Source organism: Pogona vitticeps, chromosome 4, assembly GCF_051106095.1.
Source record: "Pogona vitticeps strain Pit_001003342236 chromosome 4, PviZW2.1, whole genome shotgun sequence".
NCBI classification, from domain to species: Eukaryota; Metazoa; Chordata; class Lepidosauria; order Squamata; family Agamidae; genus Pogona; species Pogona vitticeps.
In genome coordinates this window covers 124,668,256-124,674,855 of record NC_135786.1, presented here as the reverse complement: position 1 = coordinate 124,674,855, position 6,600 = coordinate 124,668,256, and the positions used below count along the sequence as shown (strand labels likewise).

Sequence of the window (6,600 nt, the reverse complement as noted above, 5' to 3'; positions counted from 1 at the left end):
GGGCCCCCACTTGGGTAAAAGTCTGTTCTGGTTTTTTGGTGAGGGACCTGAATCTTTGTCTCAGCTGCTCTGCATTTATCCCATGTCTGGCAAACACCAGTTTCTTAAACTCTGCAAAATCTTTCATCAGTTCCTCAGGCATCTCGGCATAAACCTCAGCCAGGCTACCACTGATTAAAGACCGCATGATGGTCATCTTCTCAGTTTCCCTCACTGAGAAGTCCACAAACGCTCTTTCCACTAAGGAAAAGAACACCTCAGGACAATCTCCCTTGTGGTACACAGGGAATTTCTTCAGGTCAGCTTTAGACAGTTGGCCTCCCTCAGAATCCCTATTATTATTATTGTTCTGGTTCATCAGTTCCAGTTTTCTTAATTCAAACGCCATTCTTTCTTTTTCCAGAGCAATTTTCTCTCTCTCCATTCTTTCTTCCCTCTCCATTCTCTCTCTCTCTCTCTCTAATTCAAATTGTCTCTGTTTCTCTCTTTCCCTTTCCTCCATTTCAATTTGCCTTTCCCTTTCCCTTTCCTCCACTTCAAATTGCCTCATCCTCAGTTCATGCTGTTGGGCTATGAGCAATTTTCTAAGTTCTGGGTTCTGCTCTCCTGTGCTGTCACCCTGCACTGAGCCAAATTCATCCTCAGAACCTTGGTCAATCTGGGGGTCTTTCACTTCACTCATTTCGGCCATCTGGCTTCGAGTCAAGGGCATAATCCCCCCTCAGAACAGGCTGCTTTAAAAAGTCAAGCCTCAAAATAAAACGACCACTTTTTTCCTTCTTGCCTCAGAACCAGCTTTCCTATAGAGATTGCTGCTGTTCTTCAGCACTAACTTGCAACAGTATCGAGTCAGAGCCTACCCCCCTCTGCTGGGCCTCTCAGCTGGCAAGCTAGATCACTGTTACTACGCAGTTTTGCCTCAGCTTTTTCCCGCCAAAACTAGGCTACCTCAGAGCACCCTAATCTAAGTCTCCCCAGTTGGCACGTTCTTCCACTAGTGCACCTCCCCGTGAGGTACACCTAGAAGATTACCTACGCGCCTCAGACTGTCCCTGACTAGACCCCCCTTGCTCTGGGCACACTTGCCAAGGCTTTGCTGGACCACTGGACAACTGGACCAGTCGTATCCCACACGCTGGACACCAATCAATGTGACAAACCCAGACCTACTGGGATCTGCCACACAGTTACACTAAGCTGCCACCAACCATTCCCCATAAGAAGTCACACAGACCAGGGATGGATTTTAAACAATAAAAAGAATAAGGTTTATTTAAATACAACACACAGGGATAAATAAACGATCAGGTGAATAACATAAAGTAACGTGGCTTATTCTCACTCATACATACACACAGTTTGGTTCACACAGAACCCTTAACTTGAAGCACAGACCCTGAACCTATCAGTTCTGGCTAACCAACAGACACCTGAACCTATCAGGTTGGTACTCTGACACACAGTAGTACCCTGTCTGACACACAGACTCCCACAACAGCTTCTTCTTCCCAGCTGCTGCTTCGTCACATCCCAGTGTCTCTTAGCATCTCTCTCTCACCACACAGGCATCACATATTTATACAGTACAGCCCCTCCTCCTGATGTCCCGCCTTCCACTCCCCATAGGATGGAACTTTCCCTCCAAACCCATGACAGACAGGTAACATCAGTGCTGTATGTAACAGGTGTTTCTGACTGCAAAGCCAACACCATACTCCCTGGTCTCATTCGATGGTTTTCCCTGCCAGAAGAATGAGAAGTTTTTTTCTTTGACAGATCCCGAGTCTGGCAGTCTTGTCTCTTGCAGGGCAACAATGTCCATCTGCAATCTACTCAGTTCCATGTCAATGACAGCTGTCTTGCGCACATCATCTATTTCTTGCAGGTCGTTAGGAAAGCCGTAGTCAGGAAAGCCAGGGGTCATTGTCCGTATATTCCAGGTGCCCAGCTTTAGGGCAGAAGGGGAGTAACAATTACTATAACTAAAAGGTATGAGATTAAGACAAATGAGATGAGAAAAAATGGTTCGGGAATGTATCTTATAAGATAAGGTTTGATTAGAGGATAAGAAGTAATGCTGGTATATATTAATGTAGCAATAATCAGAGATAATTTTTTCATAAAATATCTAAAGAAATTGAAGACATAAGAAAGGTTATGTGATAATAGCAGGAGATTACAATATGGTGATAAATGAAGAAACTGATAAATCTAATGCAACAAAAGTTGAAATCAAGAATAATATTACAAATTTAAACAAAATTATAAATGGAATGGGTTTTAAAACGTATGGAGGGAATTATATGACACAGAGAAGAGATATGTGTTTAACTCTAATTGACTTAAAAGCTACTCCAGGATAGATCACATATTATCCAAAGTAGTTAAATCAGATTTAAAGATTATTAAAATTTTGGCTCATACAATGGTAACTACAGAAGTTGGTATGGAGTGTGACTATGAAGAGGCACAGAGATGGAGGAAAGATTTGAATATATTTAAAACAAAATAGTTATAGAAACAATGGAAATGTAATTAATAGAATTATGGCAGATTAATGAAAATGAAGGTACTATTATAAATATTGTTTGGGACACTATAAAATGTGTAATGTCAGGGTATAGAATTTTATAGGCCTGAACCCATATATGTTTCATTAACGAGCTGCCATTATGTGCAGATGAGAGAAAAGCTGAATCATCCTAAACTGATGCAATGAGGTGAAACCAGACAGAGCCCAGGTGCAGAGATGAGGTCACCTGGAACCCGATTGGACTGGACAGAGACAAGATTATGTATAAATATGGACTGTGTCTGTAGAATGTTCTCTTCTTCTGTTGTGATTTTCTGCCACGCATGCTGTCGGACTGTGTGAAGACTTCTAGATGTGCTGTAGAGACCTGCCTGTATATAAGTGTACATATATGTAAATATAACCGTCAAAGAAGAGCTGGTAAAATGTCTTCATTTACAGTGGGGTCTCTACTTAAGAACGTCCCTACTTAAGAACAATCCAACTTAAGAACAGCTCCATTTGCTAAATTTTGCTTCTACTTGAGAACAGAAATCCAAGATAAGAACAGGAAAAAAAACCTTTCCTGATCTTTTTTTAACCTTAGGTCATCCTAGGTTAAAAAAAATTCTCCCCCTAGTGGTAGAGTACGTATTAACCAGCTTTGCATTAGTTCCTATGGGAACTAATGCTTCAATGTACGAACGCACCTCTACATAATAAAAAAAACAGCCAGAACGGATTAATTGGTTTTCAGTCCATTCCTATGGGAAATTTTGTTTCAACTTAAGAACGTTTCAACTTAAGAACACCATTCCAAAACGGATTAAGTTCTTAAGTAGAGGTTCCATTGTAGTTTCTATGGACGGAAAAGAGCAGATACGGATTAAATGGTTTTCAATGCATTCCTATGGGAAATGCAGATTCAACATAAGAACTTTTCAACTTGAGAACCACCTTCCAATACGGATTAAGTTCTTAAGTAGAGACCCCACTGTACTCTGCGCCAGAAGCGTAACAGAGGTTCTGGGCCCAGAAACGTGCGCTGCGCAAGACAGACGGTGGTGAGTAAACGTGGGTGAAGTAAATAAAGGAAGGAAGAGAGCAAAAGTGACAGTGGCAGTGAAGTAGAAGACTTGGGAGAAGACAGTTCGTCTGTTAGCCCAGGAGGGGAAAGGAAACAGAGAACTGCGAGAGAAGGCAGGATGGCATACAGCACGGGAGGCGTAGGAGGCTTGGCCATAAATAGACTGAATGGTAAAAATTACAGGACATGGGCAGTCAAAGCAGAAATGTTATTACGAAGAGAGAGCCTGTGGTCTTATGTGAGCCGTCCTCCAGCCCAGTTAACAGAAGAGCAAGAGGAAGAGCATGAGAGAGCTCTGAGTACTATTATTTTGTCCCTAGAAGATGAAGAATTAGTACATATACAAGGACTGAACACAGCCAAGGCAGTCTGGGACAGACTGAGAGGCATCTATCTGAGAGAAACAGCAGGCACAAAGATTTCCCTAACCAGAAGGCTTTATAAATGCCAAATGAGGTCTTACACCCACAATTGATTATAATATTCTAAGTGTGTCAGCACTCGATAAACAGGGGGTTTGTGTAATGTTTGAAAAAAAAGAATGTATAATTAAGAAAAATAACAAAGTAGTGGCCAGAGCGAAGCAAAAGGGCAATTTATACATATTAAAAGGCCAAACACACAGAGACACACACATGGTACACAGAAATGAACCCCAACATGACAATTGTATACACTTACTGCATAGAAGACTGGGTCATGTAAACTTTAAGACAGTGCAAAAAATGGAAAATATGGCTAGAGATGTGAGCATAAGAGACTGTAAGAATTACCTGGACTGTCAAATTTGTAAGCAAAGCAAAACACAAGTTGCCCCAAAAGGGAGACAGAGTACCAGAGAGACAAATAGACCATTTGAATTGGTACATGCTGATCTAATAGGGCCATTTCCACCTTCATTAGGAAAAGCAAAATTTGCATTGGTAATTGTGGATGATTATACACGATTTTCGTTTTGTTTCACACTGAAATCCAAAACAGAAGTTTTTCAAACATTTAAGAATTGGCTTAGATCTATTGAGCGGCGCTTTGGCCACCAGGTGGCGCAACTGCAGACTGACCGAGGTACAGAGTTTACAAATACACAATTCCAGAGGTGGTTAGAATCCACAGGAATCAGACATAGAAAAACAAGCCCTTATAGTCCATTTCAGAATTGAGTGGCGGAGCGAAGGAATGGGGTGCTCCAGAACATGAAAGATGCACTGCTGGCTGACGCAGGGTTGCATCATGCGCTTTGGGCAGAAGCTTTGAAAACTGCGAATTTTTTAATTAACAGAATTTGGTCATCCTCGATAGATCAAACCCCATATTATTTACTGTTTGGTAAGAAACCTTGTTTGAAGTATTTAAGAGTGTTTGGATGTACCGCTTGGGTACATGTGCCAAAGCAACTCAGGAGAAAAGGTCAAGCGAAAACAAAGAAAATGAGGTTCCTGGGTTATGAGCCTAGCTCAAAGGCGTATAGATTTCTAGATGGTGATAGAAGCGTTGTAATTTCTAGGTCTGCCAGTTTCAATGAGGGGGAGAACTGGGACAAAGTACACGCAAATTCACAATTATACATTCCATTGAGTGAAAGAAGAAGAGGTCAGTTTAGACAGAAAGAAACACATGAGCAAGACACGAGGTCCTCTGCTGATGAAGATGGAGAAGATGAAGATGGAGAAGTTATTGAAGAACACGAAGAACACGAAGAAACACACGCTAGCGAGGTTAGTGAGACAGAGGCACAGACAGAAACACAAGGTCCCAGAAGGTCCCAAAGGACAAACAAGGGTATACCACCCAAGAGGTTTGGAATGGGTGGTGTGAGAGTGTGTCATGTTTATATAGAACCAAAATATTACAAAGAAGTTTTAGAACTTCCTGCTTTTGAAAAAAGAAAATGGTTAGGGACCATGGATGAGAAAATGGAATACATGAAGAAATGAAAGATGTTCACAGATGCAAAGGTGCATACAGAACACACAGAGGTTACAGGTAACAAGTATGTGTTAAAATTAAAAATTAAAATAATGTGTAAATGTGTTGGGATTATGCTGTGTTCAGGCATAAAAAATTAGGAGGGGTGTCAGGGTATAGAATTTTATAGGCCTGAACCCATGTATGTTTCATTAACGAGCTGCCATTATGTGCAGATGAGAGAAAAGCTGAATCATCCTAAGCTGATGCAATGAGGTGAAACCAGAAAGAGCCCAGGTGCAGAGATGAGGTCACCTGAAACCCGATTGGACTGGACAGAGACAAGATTATGTATAAATATGGACTGTGTCTGTAGAATGTTCTCTTCTTCTGTTTTCTGCCACGCATGCTGTCGGACTGTGTGAAGACTTCTAGATGTGCTGTAGAGACCTGCCTGTATATAAGTGTACATATACGTAAATATAACCGTCAAAGAAGAGCTGGTAAAGTGTCTTCATTTACTCTGCGCCAGAAGCGTAACATGTAAGGAGAGGAGTAAGCATAAAACATTAATATAATATGAAAACACAAAAACAATATTTGGTGAAATTAGAGGAAGAAATAAAATATCATGAAAAAAGATATATAAAGATATTTTTTTAAATAAGAAAGAAAAATATTTTGATGGAAATTATGGGTAAAATATATTTAAAAATAATATTTTGAAAATAGTAATAAGAATTTTTAAAAATGTTGGCTAGAGCCACAAACTAAAAATATAAATATAAATATAAATATAAATATAAATATATAAAAAGAAATATATATATATATATATATACTGGGAAAAATATTAGTGAATTATTTGTAATTCCATCCTGTCTTTAACCTCATCTTGAATTTTATCGCATCTCTGTCTCTCTGTCTCTCTCTCTCTCTCTGTCTCACTCTGGGTCTGTCAGGATAAAGACAGGATGGAATTACAAATAACAGAGGATGAGATTTTAGAGGTAATAAATAGATTGAAAGTGGGTAAAGCTCCAGAGATACATGAGTTGAATGCCAAATATTTTAAATTTTTTAAGAGCATACTGTT

At 40.0% G+C, this 6,600-nt stretch overlaps 1 long non-coding RNA gene across 1 annotated transcript; it reads left to right on the top strand.

Moving 5' to 3' along the window:
- Nucleotides 1-1,690: 1,690 nt before the first annotated feature.
- Nucleotides 1,691-6,281, top strand: LOC144588901 (uncharacterized). Its single transcript, XR_013544653.1, has 2 exons — nt 1,691-2,612; nt 6,053-6,281. It is a non-coding gene; the product is annotated as an uncharacterized LOC144588901 (long non-coding RNA).
- The last annotated feature ends 319 nt before the right edge of the window (nt 6,282-6,600 follow it).